Consider the following 18,992-nt stretch of genomic DNA (forward strand, 5'->3'; position numbering starts at 1 on the left):
TAAGCTCAGAGTTACAAAAATGAAAAGTGGGAAGGGGAAAAGTATTACCTGAACACGGATTTCTGGGACAAAATCAAAATGGCACCTCTTGAGTTGGGGAGGGGAAGTTCCCCATACTGGATATTTCTATTTGGAGAGGGACTGGACATTTTTTTAGTGCACTAAAAATCCAGCACCTCAAATTCTGCTCCCATTTACACCAGATTAAGTGAGGGAGGAGAATCAGGCTCAGTGTCTGCGTACTAATGGCAGTAATAATTTTATATCAGAACCTTCAAATTCCGTACAGGAAGTGAGTGCTCGTACCCAAGAGAGCGCATCCTGCCTTCTTACAAGCTTCAGCTGTTCCCGCTATAACTGATTGAGCCACTTCAGTGTCAAGTTTCCCACAGGCAAAATAGTTGAGGAAGAAGAGGGGCTCTGCTCCCTGAGCCAAGATGTCACAGACACACATGGCAACCAAGTCCTGGCCAAGGGTGTCATGTTTATTACATATCTGTGCAATCTGTAACAAGACAGTGAGAGAACCAATTTATAGCTGTGATAGGAAGCAAACAGCAGCTCTTACATTGTTGCCATGTCAGAGGAAAGAAAAGCGGACAATCTTCTTATCACCTCCGCTGTCCACTATAGAAATAAGAAATGGGAAAGTCCTGTCAGATCATCTAGTTCACCTCTTGGCTCTCTGCCTGTGCAGAATTTGTTCCTTTAATGTAATTTTTTAAAATACTGTGCCGAGTCTAATATTAGACTGTCCTAAAGTGATGGAGCATCCATCAGTTTCTTCATGATAACTACAGTATGTGCTTATCAATATCTATATAAAATTAATCCATCAAACATGGTTTTGCATTCTGTATTACTTAGTCCATTGTTTTCATTTAACAACATAGCAAAACTCGAAGAGCATCATTAAATAACTTTCTTTTGCTTTATTATTAGGTGTAAAGGGGATGAGACTGCCTTCTTCCGGTGATATTTCACTGACCCTCTCTGATAAAGAAGCCCCATCTCATTGTCACTGATGACAACTTGGATTTGTTCCATTGGAATGCAGGGCCTTGAATGGAATCTTTAAAAAGTCACACTGTTGACTAATATATGCTGGCTAGATATAAATATATCACGTTAATAATATGTATTTCCTGAACCATATGTATATTAGTATGTATTAAACACCAATAACATTAAGCACAAACATTGTAAAGCAATATAGCCTAAACTGGCCTATCCCATAATCCTGTTCACTAATGCTAAATATCCCATAACACCTTGCATTTGCTGAAGCAAGCATTCAGAATGAATGTATGTATCTTGATTGTGACAAGTTTCCTATGTCTTAATACAATACCTGGAATGCTAGTATCCAAAATGACAATAAGGAAGCAACAGGACAAGAAGTTAGGGAACTGGAGCAAACAGTTAGATTTTAGTGATGTGTAAAGAAACGTAAAACTTGCAAAACCACATTAATACTAGCTGAAGTGTGTAACTTGGGGAGCACACTTTCTTCATAAGGTGAATATAACATACCTGCATGGGACTGCTCTTCAGACACTGGTACCACATAGAACCTTTTTCTTGTACCATATTAATAAACCTGACTGACACTGGTTATTTGGCCTGGAGTATATTTCATAACAAAATAATGAACCAAAGCATGGTCAAGCAATTGATTATACAATTTATCAACACACACAATTAAGTCTTGTTTCCCCAAGAAAGACTTCTAAATGTTTTTTTGTTTATTTGTTTTAAGATTACCATATTGCTCGTATACATTCATCTCTGCTTCTCATAACAACTGTCACTGAGGGTTTCTCTAAAGTAGGGAAATTTACACCGGTGTAACTACAGATGCATTTGTTTACATTGGTGTAGCTATGGCAGTGCAGTTAACGCAGGGGCCAACTGCTAATGCAGACACAGTGCACTGATGCAAATCAGGGCTTGCATCAGTGCAACTTACCCTGGTAACCGATAGCTACACTGCATGAAACGAGCAGAAAAAATTTCTGTGTAGGGCTGAATGTTTGGCCCTATCTACAGTAGGAAGTTGCACTCATGTAGCTACACCAATACAAAACAATTCAGTATAGAAAGATTGAGCGGAAAACATAAGTAAAGACTCCCATCGGCTTCAATGGGTGCTGGATCAGGCTCACATGCAAAATCTGGGTTTGGTTTGCAAAGCCAGGACTCTTTCGCCCCAGACCAGTGGGGACTGGGAGCACTATGGAGTTAAGTTATTCAGCATCTTTTGTTGCACTGTAACAATCCCTCTGGTTCAGCTAGCAAACAGCATTGATGGGCATTAACAAACTCTTGTCAGCCAAGGAAGAGTCTCAGGAGTGAGGGAACGTAAGACAGAGTTGGGGACAGTCCTCTGCTGCTTTGTTGGGGAGAAAGCGTGGTACTAGGCTTCCCCAGTAGGAAACATTCAAGAGCCAAAATATCATCATGGCTGTTCTAGAACCTTCATTTACTCTGAAATATGTACAGGCACATATACGCAAGTCTCAATTAGCTTAATCTAGGAAGTGCAACATACTTGTCGTGAGGCTGTTGGGAGACAGGTGGTGATGGGTGTAGGATATTTGTTATGAGAGTGTGATAGCAGCATCTCGTATCATTTGACTAGCTTGGACTTGTAAGGTATGTCTACACAGCAATTAAACACCCAGAGGTGGCCCAGGTCTGCTGACTTGGGCTCACAGGGCTTAGGTTGTGGGGCTGTAAATTTGGTCTGTAGACATTTGGGCTTAGGCTGGAGCCAAAGCTCTTGGACACAGCAAGGGGGGAGGGTCCCAGAGTCCGGGCTACAGCCTGAGCCCAAACATCTAAACAGCAATTTTTAGCCCCACAGCCTGAGCCTAGATCAGTTGATCTGGGCCAGCTGCGGGTCTTTTATGCCAATGCAGACATACCTCCAGTGTCTTTACAATGCTCAGATTTGTAAGCTGTATAATATATTGTGCTGTTTTTAAAATTCTCAGCAAACAACATGAGCTCTGGTATGGGCATGCCAGTGATTACCTACAGTTTAGTTCCAATGCCTTTAAGTTCGAGATACCAAGATAGGATCATCATAACCAGTTGCTTTCAAGTCAAAGAGATCAGTAGAGCCTCCCAGCTCTGCATGGCTGCCTGCCAAGTACAAAAAATGCCTAGGACAACTTTTAGGTAGTTCTAAGGAAAAGAAAAAACAACAAGCATTACTAGTGAAAATCATTACAGCTTGGACACCTTATTACTGGTCTCACTGACTAAACTAGAAACATGTACAATCATATGAAGTACAGATCCTGAAATCACGTATTTCATGTTGTCATAACTAATATTTACGGCCTATTATTTTGTAAATTAGAGTGTATCTACAGCAAAAATCACTGGTGACCAGTATTTACCAACTGATCCCTTGTTAGCTGATAATCTTTCTTATTTCACTTTAAAAACTAATTATGTAACAGAAAGCCTTCCTCAAACTATTCCTCAGGGTTTTTTCACCTGAAACTATTCACTGAATTCAACCTGAATTCAGACAGTTTCAGTATACCAAAACACACATTTTTGGCAAATTTACTGTCACTAAGAAAATTTCATCCATTATTAGCAACAGGCAGGAAGCAACCATCACCTGTAGAGACCAAGTATGAAACTACTTAGCACAAATTTGTCTGGGCTCCTTTACTACTCAGAAAACCAGAATTTGAGCAATAATCTCAAATCACAAACTAAGCCAATGAACATTTCACAGAAGATAAATGCTAACAAGCAAATTTCTAATAGTTACTGCTACATTCTCAAAGATGCTCTTTTGTAAATTTCCATATTTGTGATAGATATGACATACATCCTGTTAAATTATGTAAATTACATTAGTAGCAAGTTATTAGATTCTGGTATGGAACATGGAGCATATTTAAGTTTCCAGCATCTCTCACTCACCTTGCACTGCGGATCACTAAAGTGGCAGTTAAAGTTTAAAATTTTCACATCTTTAGTATGCATTAATCCTGTTTGCAGCACACCTGAACAGAAAGCAGAACTATACAAGCTAGCTCAAAGCAGTTTTTTCACTTTCTTTAAAAGCAGTAAACTGAAATGTGGGATAAACTTACGTAAACTGTAGGGAATCTGCACCATGGGTTCTGCAAAATGTTTGTATTCTATGGCAATCCCTTTAAAATCCCATAAAAATCCAGCAAACTGCATAGTAGTGCCATAACAAATGTATTTTGTGATAGATTACTGAAGATACTAGAGAGGGACAGAGCTAGTTCAGAAACATTTGAGTGTCTTTAGAGTCTAAACACACAGGGGCAGATTCTGCCCTCTGACAAAGCCCATTAATTGCAGCCACCCTGAAGGTGTAAAGGGGCCTTGAAAAATGCACAAACACCTCCCAAAGAATACCTCCTGTACAGGGGAGACTTTTGTTTATTTGTAAAAACAACAAGGAGTACTTGTGGCACCCTAGAGACTAAGGCTAAGACCCACTTCATCAGATGCATGGAGTGGAATATAGATATACATAGCACATGAAAAGATGGGAGTTGCCTTACCAATTCTAAGGAGACAATTCAATTAAAGTGGGCTATTATCAACAGGAGGAAAAAATCACTTTTGTAGTGGTAATCAGGGTGGCCCATTTCAAACAGCTGACAGGAAGGAGTGAGTAACAGTAGGGGGAAAATTAGCATGGGGAAATTAGTTTTTAGTCCTTGTAGTGACCCACCCACTCCCAGTCTTTATTCAGGCCTAATCTGATGGTGTCCAGTTTGCAAATTAGTTGCAGTTCTGCAGTTTCTCTGTTTTTGAAGTTTTTTTGTTGAAGAATTGCAATATTTTCCTGCTGTATGTTCCACTCCATGCATCTGATGAAGTGGGTCTTAGCCTGCAAAAGCTTATGCCCAAATAAATTTGTTAGTCTCTAAGGTGCCACAAATATCCTCGTTGTTTTTGCTGATACAGACTAACGCGGCTACCACTCTGAAACTTGTTTATTTGTGTTGCACTGTATAGCTAGGCTCAGCAGAATTCAATTTTAGTTTTTTATAATTTCAACAAAAAAAGCTTAAAAAAAGCTTAAAAATAAACTAATCTATTTACATTTTCAAAGTTATGAAAAATTATGAGTGGGATCAGACAATTATTTAATGACAGAAGATGCCAAGATTCAAAAAGTTAAAGCTTTATAATTGTTAAAACACAAGTTGTCAACCTCATGTCAATATATACAAAGTGAATGTCCTTAAATCAAACTCTAATGGGTTCTCAAGCAGCATTTTACTTACTTTGCCTATCTGTAACTTTCAGTGCTGGGGAGATTTAAAATAGCATGGGAAACTACTGCATTCTTCTTTGATGAAGATAATTTGGAGTTCAAAAGTAGTTCAATAGAATTACTTGGCATGTGCTTACTCTATCATTCAGGTGAGCACTTACCTACATATGTTGCTCCCTGTTGTCTCATACCATCAACAATGTGTTGCAGGATAGAGTCTTTAATTTTCTCTAGAAGAGCTTCAGGAATCTGATGAGCAATTCCAAATTGAGAGCGTAAGCCTTTTATGGTACGTTTGCTCTTATTATTAATTCATCTGAGTCTTAAAAAGCACTGAAAATAACCCACTTATTTTGTACCAGTTAAGTTGTCATGTTTCTAGAAGAAGTGCCTGAATTTAAATTACAGTGAAAATGTAAGATAGCACCAAGATATTATTTATTAAAAAGCTCTTTCTCTGGTTAAAGATCTATCACACGACATTTCTTTTCAACACTGTCTTTTTCTCCTGAAAACCATAACATTCTCTTGCTATATGCCTATTTTCACCCAACACACTTGGTTATTTCTGCAGGACCTTAAGAAGTCATTGAGTCCAGCGCCTTGCATTGAGGCAGGATCAAGTATACCTAGACTATCCCTGACAGGTGTTTGTCTAACCGAGGGGTTCTCAAACTTCATTGTACAGTGTCACCCCCTTCTGACAACAAAAATTACTATATGACCCCAGGAGGGGGAACTGAAGCCTGAGCCCACCCAAGCCCCGCTGCCCTGGGCAGGGGGGCCCAAAGCCAAAGCCTGAGCCCCACCGCTCCTGGCAGGGTGGGGGGACAAAGCTGAAGCCTAAAGGCTTCAGCCCCAGGGGGCCTGTAACCTGAGCCCTGCCACCCAGGGCTTGGGCTTCAGTCCCAGGCAGTGGGGCTCTGGCTTTGGCTTGAGCTCCAGGCCCCAGCAAGTCTAAACCAGCCCTGGTGACCCCATTAAAACTTTGGGGTCCCAACGCACAGTTTGAGAACCCCTGGTCTAACCTATACTTAAAAACGTCCAATGATGGAGATTCCACAACCTCCCTCAGTAACCTATTCCGGTACTTAACTATCCTTATAGTAGAAAGTTTTTTCCTAATATCTACCTTAAGTCTCCCTTGCTACAGATAAAGCCCATTGCTTCTTGTCCTGCCTTCAGTGGACATGGAAAACAACTGATCACAGTCCTCTTTATAACAGCCCTTAACATATTTGAAGACTTATCAAGTCCCCCCTCAGTCTTCTTTTCTCAAGACTAAATATGCCAAGTTTTTTTAAAACTTTCCTTATAGGTCAGGTTTGTAAACCTTTTATTATTGTTGTTGCTCTCCTCTGGACTCTCTCCAATTTGTCCACATCTTTCCTGAAATGTAGCCCCAGAACCACAAGTGCCAGCTTCCTCCTTTTCCTGGGGGTGCTCAGCCCCCACTCAGCCCCAGGCCCCGCCCCCCACTCCATCCTTTTCCCCCAGGCTCCACCCTACCCCACCCCACCTCTTCCTGCCCCTCTCCCGAGCATGCCCTATCCCTGCTTCTCTTCCTGCCCCCCAGTGCCTCCTGCACACCGCAGAACAGCTGATCATGGCAGGCAGGAAGCACTGAGAGGGAGGGGAAAGAGTTGGTCGGCAGGGCCACCGGCAGGTGGGAGGCGCTGTAGGGGAAGCGGGGAGGTTGGCTGCCAGTGAGTGCTAAGCATATTCAGCACCTATGCCCAGAACTGTACAGAGAACTCCAGCTCAGGCCTCAGGAGTGCTAAGCACAGCAGGACAATTACTTCCCTTGTCCTACCTACAACACTCCTGTTAATACACCCAAGAAGATTATTAGTAGATCACAAATTGAATATGAATCAACAATAACCTTCAGATCCTTTTCAGTAGTACTACCATCTAACTAACGGTTATTCCCCATTTTGCAGTTATGCATTTGATTTTTTCTTCCTAAGTGTAGCATTTAGCACTTGCCTTTACTGAATTTCACCTTGTGGATTTCAGACCAATTCTCTAGTTTGTCAAGGTCATTTTGAATTCTAATCCTGGCCTCCATAGTGCTTACGAAACCCCACCCAGCTTGGGGTCATCCACAAATTTTATAAACATAGTACTGGACCTAGAACAGACTCTTGCAGCACCATACTAGATATGTCCCTCGAGTTTGACAGCAAACCAATGATAACTACTCTGAGTACAGTCTTTCAACCCTTGTGCACCCACCTTATAGTAATTTCATCTAGGCTACATTTCCCTAGTAGTTATGAGAATGTCACTTGGAACTATGTCAAAAGTCTTAATAAAATCAGGATACAGTATATCACATCTACTTCTTCTCCTCCTTCCCCCACATCCACTTGGCTAATAACCCTGTCAAAGAAGGAGATTCAGTTTATTTGGCACAATCTATTCTTTACAAATCCTTGTTGGTTATTACTTATCACACTACTATCTTCTAGGTGCTTAAAAATGTGTTTGATAATTTCTTTCAGTATCTTCCCAGGTATCAAAGTTCGGCTGACTGATCTATAATTCCCCACATCCTCTTTTTTCCCCTTTTTAAAAGAAGTTTGCCCTTCTGTAATCTTCTGGGACCTCACCCATCCTCTACAGGTTCTTGAAGATCAATGTTAATGCTTCAGCTAGCTCCTTAAATATCCTCGGTCATCAGTCCCTGTTGATTTGAATACATCTAACTTATCTAAATATTATTTAACCTGTTTTTGCTTGTGTTCCTTCCCCAGGTTAATGTTACTGTGTTAAGCAGCTGGTCACAAACATTCTTTGTTACCAAAAAAACAATTCTGAAATCATTAACTAAGGTCATGTTTAATATACAGAAAGCCTCCAGACATGTCAGGAATTATACAGGTCTACTTTTTAAAGTATATGCTCATTTCCAAAGTTGCTAACAGCGTGGGAGGCACACCCATTCCTAAAATTAACAGAAAAGCCATAAGGGAGACCATTTCCCAGTCCAAGAATGAATAATAGGACTGGGGCTCCATATCCTTATGCAAACAAAGCACTGACTTCACAGGGAGTTTTGCCTACATAATGGCAACAGAATCGGGCCCTTATTAACAAATTAATCAATGATTAATTACATTTCATGAGTAAATTTGGAAAATAAAATCAAAAGATCACTAAACCTGTGGTGCCGGGCAATAAGTTCCCATCCCTGCAGTGTTTGGAACCTCGTCTCCATCTATTAACCGTTTGTGGGCCTGGACTAGTGGCATGGGGGCAACAGTGACACCATCAGCGAAGCACAAGCACTGTAAAGAAAAACAAACACCACAGAATGTACTCAAATGGTTATGTTCTGTATTAACTGAAATCAGCTCAGAAGGCCACAGATTTAGCCCTGTCATTAGTCTTTAAGGTTTAAAACTAGAAACAATGGGTCAAATTCATCCTGTTGTAACTCCACTGACTACAAGGAGTAGCCTGTCTTAATTATTTATTTAGGTATTAATAAAGATTTCTGGAGACAATGGTTTTGACTGGTGAGGGCCACATACAAGAATTCCTTCTACTATATTATCAGGGCTGGGTATATTAAGATCCTGATCCAACAAGCCACTGAAATGATGCTTTCTTTAGGCATGTGAGTAGTCCCACTGACTTCAGTGGAACCATTCAAATGCTTAAAATTAAGCACGTGTGTAAGTATTTGCAGGATCAGGGTCTAAAAAGAGAGCAAAATATCATCTTTGGTAATGGAGTAAAATCTTGTGTAGAGAATTCATCTTGTAACTGTGGCACAACATCCAGACCTGTGTCATATAGGTAAGCTTAAATTTTATCCTGGAGATCGGTTTCAGAGTAGCAGCTGTGTTAATCTGTATTCGCAAAAAGAAAAGGCGTACTTGTGGCACCTTAGAGACTAACAAATTTACTGAGCATCCGATGAAGTGAGCTGTAGCTCACGAAAGCTTATGCTCAAATAAATTAGTCAGTCTCTAAGGTGCCACAAGTACTCCTTTTCTTTTTATCCTGAAGATGAGTAACAGTTTACAGCAAGGAAGGCACCACAACTGTATTTACAGATATAAAAAGTGAACTAAGCATTGGGACAACAATTTAGGATGTAATGTAAGAATTACAGCAAAGCAGATACATTAAAAATCAGCAAACACTTTTTTTCTCCTCTAGAGAATCAATTCACCCCCCTATCCCCAGATCACAGTTGCTGCATATTTATGGTTAATGTAGGATAGAGTTGTACTGAGAATGCATATTGACTAACTTGACATCAGACTGCATCTCTTACTATTTATGTGGTTGCCATATAAAACACAAACTAGTTAAAAAATGAAGAATTCATGCTTTTAGGCAAAAAGTGTAACAACAATACAAGTGCATAAAAGGATTTGTGACCAAACTATTGAACCAAAACTGAACATACAGATAGCTCTTCCCCTTCAAGAAGTTCTTTAATGACAACCGTCTCTCCAAACACTTTATCCTGCATTAAAAATATTCTTTAGTTATTAGCTGTGATATCCATCAGTTAGATTATGCCTTCTCTTTAAAAAAGAAAAGCATCGCAAATAGAAGGAAACACAATGTATATGAAAAGAACCAGTTTATGTTAATCCTGGGATTGTGGGCAGAGACAACCAAAGAAATGAAAAGACCAGCCCCCTCAGATCAGAGAGGGGCCACAGAACCCAGAACTTAACCGATTACATATGAGCCAAAAAAAAACAGGGGTGAAGGTCACAGATACAAAATAAGGGATCTAGAGGGGAAACCAAGCAGAGAACACTGGTCAACACCCATTGCCATGAGAAAAGGTCAAAGGAATCCACACAGAGGAACTCTGCCCAGAGATGTGCCTGGGCAAGGCATCAGGAAAATAGCCCAGTGTCACAAGAAACAGGCAGTTTTGGTGACTGAAGCCTTCCTTTTACCCAGAGAACAGGTATAGCATAGGCAGCAGCAGAGTAAGCTTCCCAGTACACCTGCCCCGAGCTGGAGGGACCTCCCTAGGTTAAGAAAATAATTCCGTTTCAAGGTCCATTCAGCTCTCAGGCCAACAAAGTGGTGGGTTTTGTGATGAAAAACACTTGTCTGTTCGGGCTAGAGAACAGAGTGAGATCTCCAAATTCATTTCTTCCGGGTCACTGGGCAGCAAGAATCGGACCTCACAGTATTTAAATAAAGGGTAGCTTACCTGAAAAATCTCTTGCACAGCTCTGCAGGCTTCCTCTTTGTTGGCTGCAATAATTATTTCTTTTCTAGCAGCTTGGCCACTAGCCTTTATAACCAGCGCAGGAAAGTCTGTGCTATAAGTGATTGCAGGCACATTAGAGTCAGGATTGGACATCTTCAATGCATCCTCTAAAAGGTAAATTTCTAAGCTGAACACTTAGAAAATTTTCCCCTTTTTCTGAGGAATAATACATTAAAATGTACCTGCTTGTACCAATCTGACATGTCATATTTTCAGATGGACTTAATGTGGTTTTGTGGCCTAAGCACAGGACTGGCAACCAAGAACTAGTGCAGGCTCTGACATTTGCTCACTGTGCAGGTCACAGTCATAATTAATGCCGAGTTTTGCACTTAAAGCAGGGATTCAGCTACTTTGTTACATGAGGAATATGGTGTATTTTACTCAACTTTATAGCATTTATTCTTCGAGCATAAAATGATTTATCCAATTCTGAGAGATAGCTTAACCACATTTTATCTATCTTTCCTCCTCCCTCAGATATTGGATAGTAAAACTAAATGGAATATTTGAACAGATTGTTCATAACACTAGCATACAAACAGACACACGTTCTGATATCGCACGTTTTCTTTTTCATATTTTAATCCACTGCAGCAAAGCCCAATTCTTGACTATAACAGGGGCAGGCATGCCAAGCACACAAAGCTCATATTCTGCAGTGCATGGCATGCCAATCTGGGATGGCTTTTCTTCTTTGTATTGAAGGTTCTTTTATTGTTTACATATCAAAGTTCCTTTGCATAACTGTAATAGAAAATAGCATAGTAGAACTTGTTTGGGTAAAATTAGTAAGAAGAGAGTTTTTTGTTTTGTTTTTTTTAAAATGCATGTTCTCATTGATACTACCACGTTATACATGACATAAGAGAAAACACAATTTGCGGTGCCAATGCATGGCTGTTGAACAGAACAGTTGTACAGCAGTAGCTTTCTTCTGTGGTCAATTGCACTATGGTAATGGAGCATCACTACTTAAGGCCAGATTGTGAACCCCTTCTTCACAATTGTGAGCCATTCCCCCAAAGAATCCTATGGGATTACTTCAATGGGACTACTTAGAATCACTGCTCACCAACATGAGTAAGGAATATGCAATCTAGCCTTAAAAGAGTAAGAAATCGAGCTTCAGCTGTGAGTATGTGAATCCTTTCATAGTGCTCCAGGAATAACACTGAAATCTGTGATTGCACACAGGAGAGCCTGATCCATATATAAAATATCTGAAGAAAACTTTAGTTAAATATAACGTTATTTTTCTTAGATCAGTTTTTTCCTTTATCATGGATGGCCAACTGTTATCCTTATGTAGTTTAACAGAGAAAAACCTCTATGATCTCTGAGCTGAAACTTGAAAAACTGCCATTGTGGCCCTTAGTGCCATTAAAGATGCCCAATGGCCATCCTTGTCTTTGATTATTAAAGTACCTTAATGACAGCTAGTAGCTAATAAAGCATCATCAACAAGTAAAAAAAGTATGAGGTAAAACCATGGGCGGTGGGTGGACCCCCCCACCTTGGGGAGGCTAGCCCCATGGCCCAACCCCTTCCAAACGAGGTCCCGCTCCCCCACATCAGGAGCCCTGCACCCCCCTCCGCCATGGCCAGAAAAGCCCCGGGATGGCGGAACACCAATCCACTCCCCCTGGCAATGGAGGAGCCCCGGGCTGGCCCTAGCTGTGCTGGCCGACCAACCTGAGCTGGAGAATGGGAAAGGCAATGCGCCTTGCCTCCCGAGACCCCCAGACGCCCAGCAGATGAACAATGAGCTTTTTATATGCGCTATGCAGGTTTGGGGCGACTGAGGAGGTGGTATCTGCTACTCAGCTTCCCGGGTTCATCAGTAATCTACCTGCTTGTCACCATGAAAGGTTTTCCTCCTTTCCCCCCCCTGCTGTTGGTGATGGCCTATCTTAAGTGATCACTCTCCTTACAGTGTGTATGATAAACCCATTGTTTCATGTTCTCTGTGCGTGTGTATATAAATCTCTCCTCTGTTTTTTCCACCAAATGCATCCGATGAAGTGAGCTGTAGCTCACGAAAGCTTATGCTCTAATAAATTTGTTAGTCTCTAAGGTGCCACAAGTACTCCTTTTCTTTTTGCGAATACAGACTAACACGGCTGCTACTCTGAAACCTGATGAACCCAGGAAACTGAATAGCAGATACCACTGCCTCAGCTGCCCTGGAACCTGCAATAGCGCATAATAAGAAGCAAAAACCCATAACCTACTGTCCCGCAGCAGCGGCTCTGCCAGGGGAGGTTTAGCCCTGGCCTATTATATTTGCTGCCCATGGGTAAAACCAAATATACAAGATACTTGAAAAAGTGAATAAGCTTCAAGTGACGGATGGTTTACCTGGTAATAAAGCTACAAGCTTCTTGAGGATTGGAAAATGCTTTCCATCTTGTTGTTGGGATCCTATGACAATCCAGAAAGGCTTTGGCAAAGCTTGTATTGGTCTCTAGCTGAGCTGCCTTGGCTGAGGGACCAAAACATCTAACTCCAGCTGACATCAAGTCATCCACAATTCCTAGTAATTGAGAAGCGCCAAAAGATAAACACACTCAAATATTCAAATGTCTACCTAAGATGGCCTTTTTATTCTATAAAACCATGGTTTTCAAACTGTGGTCTGCAGACCCCTGGGGGTCTGCAGACCATGTCTAAGATTTCCAAAGGGGTCCATACCTCCATTCAAAATGTTTTAGAAGTCCACAAATGAAGAAAAAAAAAGGGGGGGGGGGTTGAAAACCACAGCTATAATAGTAAAAAGGTGTGTGAGGTAACATCTTTTATTGGACCAACTTCTGGAGAGCGAGAGAGAGAGACAAGCTTTCGAGCTTATACAGAGTTCTTCTTCAGGTCTGGGAAAGATATTCAAGAGTATGATAGTAAAAACAAGGTGGGACAGATTGTTTAGCATAAGTAGTTAACATGTATTCTAAGAGACCATTTAATGTGAAGTGCCTGTTAACAACTCTCCAGTCATAGGACCAAAAAGGGGGTGGGGGGAGGTTAGCGGGTTATACATTGTTGGGAATAAGTCATAAATCCAGTTTCTTTATTAAGACCATAATTTTTAGTGTCTAGCAATGTTATGAATTTTAAGCTCCCAGGCTCGTCTTTTGAAGGTGTTGTACAGGTTTCCTTTGACGATGAGAACTGAGAGATCAGATATGGAGTGACCATTTTGATAAGTGGTCGCCCACAGGTGAGGGGGGTCTTTTTGTCTTTTATCATTTTTCTATGTGAATTCAAGACATAGTGACTGTCTGGTTTCACCCACACAGTTGGTATTGGGGCATTTAGTGCGTTGGATAAGGTACATCATGTATTGTGAGAGGCATGTGTAGGACCCATGGATCTTGAAAGGAGTGTTGTACTGGGAGTTGATCATCGTAGCAATGGAGATATGTCTGCAGGTTTTGCATCTGTTATGCCAGGGCCTAGTGCTGCTTTGAATTGGAGTGTCCTGATCTGTGGGGAGTTTACTTCTGATAATGAGCTTGGAAAGGTTGGGGGGTTGTTTGAAGGCCAGAAGAGGGGGTTCAGGAAAGATTTCTTTCAGGATGTGATCCCCATCAAGTATAAGATGTAATTGTTTAATGATACTTCCTGTGTGTGCCAATGTGGGGTGATAGGTGACAACTAGGGGTGTGTGTTGGAGGGTTCTTCTGTACAGGAAACAGATTTTCTCAGGATATTTGGGTGGCCTGTTCCATAATGCTATCTATTTCTCTAATGGAGCATCCTTGTTTGGTGAAGGTAGTTATTCTATAACATCTTTACATTATTGACGGGTGTGTGTGCTTTATTACCATTTTAATTTTTGTTCTCATCCCTCATTTGAAAATATTCAGGGCACTGTTAGCATGGAAGTCTACATTTCATTTGGTGCCCCCTAGTTCTTGTGTTATGAGGAGTACATAACATTTCCTTATTTACTTTCTCCACACCAGTCATGATTTTATAGACTTATCATATCCCCCCTTAGCAGTTTTTTTTCCAAAATAGAAAAGTCCATAATAATTTTTGTTGCCCTTTTCTGTACTTTCTCCAATTCCAATATATCCTTTTTGAGATAGAACAACTAGATCTGCATGCAGAATTCAAGATGTGGTTTTATATAGAGGCAAAAAAGAACCAGATGGTGTCCCTACTTCTCTGTTTGCCAGAAGCTGGAAATGAGAGACAGGAGACGAATCTCTTGTTAATTACCTGTTCTGTTCATTCCCTCTGAAGCACCTAACATTGACCACCATCGGAAGACAGGATACTGGGCTAGATGAACCATTGGTCTGACCCAGTAGGGCCGTTCTTAAATACCTCCCAAAGCACCATCCAAGCAGCCTGCTACATCCTTTGCTATAATGAACAGTTTAATGTTCAAAATGTTATTTTACAAATGGATTAAGCTACCCGTTTAATCATTTGATTTCAAGAGACCTTTAATCCTATTTTACAAAGCCTTATAGTGAGACCATCCAGTTACTGCACATTTCCCACATGATGTCTAACATGTACACAGCTACGAAGCAAAAATTAGATATAAAATAATCTTAGATTTATAGAGGAAAAACCTAGAATATTCTTACACTTCAGTTAAATTAAGATAGAATACAGTTTAGAACGTCAATATGATTATTTTTGTTTTAAGATAAATTTAAAGCACTTGGCTTTTTCTAACAAGAGAATTTATTCTAACCTTACCAGCTCCCAAGAGTGTCTCAGGTCCAACTACCACAAGTCCAATGTTATGGTCTTTGCAGAATTGGGCAAGGACAGTATGATTGCTGACTAACACAGCTGACAAGAATAAAGATATATAATTAAGTTAGGAGTATAAAACACTTGTACACTGAATCAAAGACAAAGGGGGTTATAATTCCACTCCCAAACAGTGACAATACAGTGTTGGAATAGGATATTATAGGCAAAAAAGAAGAGCTGAACAACTTAGAGGGTGCTAAGCCCTTACAGACATTATCAAAACTGAAAAAGAACTAAAAACGGAGTCCAGAATAGATAACTGAAGGTTATGCACAATATATGATAAATATACATTCACTAAATATTAATTACGCTATGTTTATTCTGGGTAGCCCAAGTAAACATTTTAAAAACATCTTTATACAAATGGACTAACATTTTAAAAATAAAAAGGTGTTCTAGCACCATAGAGGTCTCTGGTGGGCAGAAGGCAGAACTGCAGCACTTCTTAGGCAAAATGTATTTTATGAGAGAAAATACAAAATTCTATACCCGGTGCTGTAGAATTCCCCCAGGAGTAAGAGTTCATCACAGCACTGTGTTCGCAGAGCCAGGTTAGGACAGAGTGGGGCACACAGGGCTGGGGGGGGGAAGGGGAGGGAGAGTCACAGACTGGGGTTCAGAATGGCTACTTGGGGGGACTGGAGCATGGGCTCAGGAGCTAGTGGGTGACAGCGTTGAGCCTGGGGACGGTGGCTGCAGAGACCCATGGAGATGAGAGGTCGGTGATGGGGCAGACGTGCCTGACTCAATGGCAGAGGCTTGGGGTCAGCAAGGATCTGCAAGGGGGAGGCTTCCCAACACCCTAACAATCCCCTCTCAAAGAAAAACCTCCTACCCACACCCAACACTGCTATGCTCCGTCCCTCTCCCTCAGCTCCTCCATTACCCCTGACTCCACCAAGCCTTTGCACTGCTTCTGACAGGTGCAGGAAATACAGTTCTGTATTGTAATTTAAATGAATTACACAAAGTTCTGTATTAATATGCCTCGTAAAGAATCTATTTGTCAAAATAAAAAATTACCAGAATCTTTTTTGGGGAGGGTCTGTATTGTTAGACATACTTGCTGACAGATATTTTGAAATAAATTACCAAAATAATTGCAATTGGGTATGCTTATATTGTGTTATTTTGACAAATAAAATTTGCAGAATTTTCAAATATCGGACACAGAATTTTTAATTTTTGGCACAGAATTCCCCCAGGAGTAAATCATGAGCCTGATCCAGTGACCACTGAAGTCAATAGAAAGATTCTCATTGATCTGTACTTTAGGCACAATGACAAGCCAAACCATTTTCACATATACAAGCATTAAAGCACATACCGATCAGATTCAGTGACAGTGAAATAAATCTTTTACCACTGAAGAAGGTAGAACCTAAAATACATTGTGAATTTGACTGTATCTGTTTCACTCTATTAATTTTTGGACCTTTGTATGTGTTTTTGGGAGTGATTAATATCCATTTAGATCTAGCTGTCCTCAAGTCTCATGTGTTGTTTACTTTAATTCTTAGCGCTTTTCCAAAACACATGTGCTAGGGTGTTTACTGCTGAGGGCATTCTGCACCAAAAAATTAAAAATTCTGTGCCAAAAATTATGTGTATGATATTTTAAAATTCTGCAAATGTTACTTGTCAAGTAAATGTGGAGGCTCCAGCATGGTACTGGAGAGCACAGGCCACTGGCTGCACAGAGGTAGGAGTTTACTCTGCAGATTCCCCCCTGGGACACAGATTCAGAAGTGAGGCTGCACCCAACCCTGACACAGTGCAAGGACCATGCCTGCCCCAGAAATACCCCTGTGCCCTGCCCATCTGTGTGGGCAGGCAGGCTCAGCAAGGCAGGATCCAAGTGTGGAGTGGGCTTGATGTGGGGGGACCAGATGTGGGTTGAGAGGGCTCTATGTGGGGCATTCTGGATGCGGGAGGCTCAATGTGGAATCTGGGTGCGGGGGGGATCTGGATGCACAGGGGCTTGTTGGGGATTTTGGGTGCAACAGTAATGGGTCTCTGCAGGGGTGTCCAGGTGAAGGTGATTGGGGCTCAGCAGGGGGAGTCCAGAACGGGGCAGGGGGGATAGAGCTTGGTGAGGGATCTGGGGGGGTCCAAATGCTGGGGGAGTGGAATTCAATGGGATAGGGATCCAGGTACAGCAGGTTGGGGCTCGGTGGGGTAGAGATCCAGATGGCTTGTTGGGATGGTCAGGTGCAGGGGAAGTGGAGTTCATTGTGGGGGTTCTGAGTGCAGGGGTCTGGATATGAGGGGATCTGGATGCACGGGGGGGTCGGGTGGATGGGGGAGTAGCTCTCTGTACAGGGATGCCCGATGGAGTGCAGGAAGCGGGGGAGAGGGAGGCGGGGATAGAGAGAGAGTTTGCAGAATTTTCTGCAGCTGGGGGGAGAAATCTGGGGGTGGATCTGAACTGGTCCCAGATGCCATGCAGGAGAAAAGGAAGTCCCAACCCCCCCCCCACCCAGCTGTGACAAAACAGCTAAGCCCGGCACAGCGTAGGAGCAACCAGCCATGTCTTCCCCAGTCCTTTCTCCTGCTCATGGTGATTTCCCTCTCTGCCAGCTGTCCTAGGCACCTGAAATATACTGCTGGGCAGGGTCGCATGACCGCTTTAGTGGCTTCCCTTTGCTCCCCTGTCAGAAAGTCATTTTTCTGTGGGGAAACAAAGAAATCTGCATGGGACATAAATTCTGTGCATGCGCAGTGGCACAAAATTCTCCCAGGAGTAAGTGTTTTATCAGATAATCCAACAATTAAAAAAAGCCACACAGCAAAAATTATTTGCATGTGATATAATTTGTGGTATCTTTTGTGGAAAAGAATAAGACACTGTCAATTTCTACTGATTCAGCATACGATATTGAACATTTTTTGTTTATATTCACACATCTATATACGTGCACAGCTTGAAATATCATTTATTTGCTTTCTATTACCTGAATTTGAAATCTTTCCATTATCGGCTGTTCCTGCATTTCCTGGAACGACTAGCACTTGTTTTACATGTGGAGACTGTGCCAATTTCCAGGCCAAAGCATGCTCTCTACCTCCACTGCCAATCACAAGCACTCGTTCAGCCATCAGTCTGTGAAAAGCCAGTCACTGTACTTATTTCAGAGTCCTATGGGAAAAACCAGAACATATGAATTACGTCTCTAAAAGCCACTCATAATTGGTAGCCTCAGTCTAGTTCTCAGCATATAGGTATTCAGTTGACAAAAATACACCATCACTCATCGTATTGATTGGCAACAGTGTTGGCCTTCTGGGTGAACTCATGGACCAACTGAAGTAAGTGGAAATTTTACCATTGACTTCAATGGGGTCAAGATTTAATCCCTTAAGTGTACAGGACAACGTGTAGAGACTGAACTACCCACCTAGGTCTTGTTCCTCCACAGAAGTACTGAGGCACATTGGCAGTATGGGAAAGCTCGTACAAATGCTGGTTTTAAACTTAGGCTTCAATATGGAGAATGTCAATCCAGAAACTTTAATGAGCACTAAAATATGCAATTTTTTAAAAACAGCAATTGTCAAAATATAACAATCAGTGAGAATGCTGCTAAAACAGAATAATGTGCTGAATACACCTGCTCTTTCCCCCCCAATACAGTGATATTTAAAATTATCTCAATAGTATTTCTTGGC

At 41.4% G+C, this 18,992-nt stretch overlaps 1 pseudogene; it reads right to left on the reverse strand.

The window, feature by feature from the left end:
• Positions 1-18,992, reverse strand: part of LOC119851732 — a 47,774-nt pseudogene that overhangs the window by 22,124 nt on the left and 6,658 nt on the right.

This window comes from Dermochelys coriacea, chromosome 1 (genome assembly GCF_009764565.3).
Source record: "Dermochelys coriacea isolate rDerCor1 chromosome 1, rDerCor1.pri.v4, whole genome shotgun sequence".
In the NCBI taxonomy this organism is placed as follows: domain Eukaryota; kingdom Metazoa; phylum Chordata; order Testudines; family Dermochelyidae; genus Dermochelys; species Dermochelys coriacea.